Genomic DNA, 1,580 nt, shown 5'->3' with positions numbered 1-1,580 from the left:
CGCATATAAATAAACAATGTATTTTTAAAGATGAAGTTTTTTTTTAACATAAAGTCATAAAGTAATTAACATAAAAAATGAGGTTTTCAACATAAACTCATAAAGCTGTTAATATCTAATTAAAATTGAAAAATAAAAACATTCATATATATATATATATATATATATATATATATATATAAGATTAAATGAGAACCATTAAAGGTTATAAAACCATTTGAGAATCATTTTCATTAAGGGTATTTTTGTCATAACAATAAAAAAATTTATGTAAGTATTATCCTACAAACTTTCTCATTCTCTGATATTTTAAGAAACCATCATATTCTCTCTCTCAAACACAAAACCCAACAACCTCCATCACCATTTTTTTTCCAACCACCATTGCTCCATCATGAACGGTTATCAGATTTGAAACCACCACGATAATCACTACTAAAAACCATCACAGACGTCATAGCAATTACCATCTGTAGATTTGTCTTCAACCGCTTCACACAACCTATTCACCACCATTCTTCGCCGCCGCTCGTCGCTCCAAATCTGTTGTCGTCCACCTCTGCACATCGCACCAGCTTTGTAACCATTCGGCACACCAGATCCACAAGTGTAGCTTCCAGATATGAGATATTCCTACCTCCGACATCACTCTAACTTGACCATATTTGATTTTTTTTTGATTTCTTCAGGTCTAATTTCGCCACTATCATCGTCAACGATGGCTCCACCGCCACCGTTGTCTCCCTCTTTGATGCCTACTACCTCTAAAGAAATCAAACACTAACCTCATTTCCTCATATAAAGATCTCTAAATCTATAATCTCCGGTAATAAATCTTTGATTTTCGGTAACAAATCTATAATTTCCGGCTCTAGATCTACATTTTACATCTACAAATCTACGAGCTCTGACGACAGATATATAATTTCTACCTTTAGATCTACGATTTACACCTCCAAATCTATGACTCAAATCATTTCCATCTCCTTCTCTCTGATCTCTAGTGAAACAACGCCAGATATGTATAAGGTATGTCGAATTTTCTTTTGATTGTGTTTCCTTTTGTTAAGGTGTGAATTTAATGTTTTAATCTCTTATTTGTTGTTTATTTTTGTTAATCTTAGTTTTTTACCTACAATTATGTTGTAAATTCAAGTTTTTTTTTTCTTATTTATTAAAGCATGAATTTAATGTTTTATATTGTTTATGTTTTATGGTTGATATGCTATGAATTGAATTAAAAATTGTGTTATTAAGTAAATGTTTTCTCAAATTATGTGACTTTAAATCTTATTAAGCTATGAATTGTGATGTTTTAATATTTCAATTATTGTTTACTTTTGTTAATTTAGTTTTAACTATATTAATAAGGTAATACAAGCTTTAAGTCATGAATTCATGAGTATTTATAAGTTTTAAGTTATGAATTAATGTATGAACTAGCTAGTTGAGAATATGGTTGTGAATGTACACTTTATGTATTTAACTATAAATCTGTTATATTAAAGTGTGAATTTTGTGTATTAAACTATGAAATAACTATATTAAGATGTGAAGAGGCTGTATTAAGCTGTGAACTT

This window comes from Lactuca sativa, chromosome 7 (assembly GCF_002870075.4).
Source record: "Lactuca sativa cultivar Salinas chromosome 7, Lsat_Salinas_v11, whole genome shotgun sequence".
Lineage (NCBI taxonomy): Eukaryota > Viridiplantae > Streptophyta > Magnoliopsida > Asterales > Asteraceae > Lactuca > Lactuca sativa.
The sequence above is the reverse complement of the archived record's forward strand: the minus strand, read 5'-3'. Positions refer to the sequence as shown.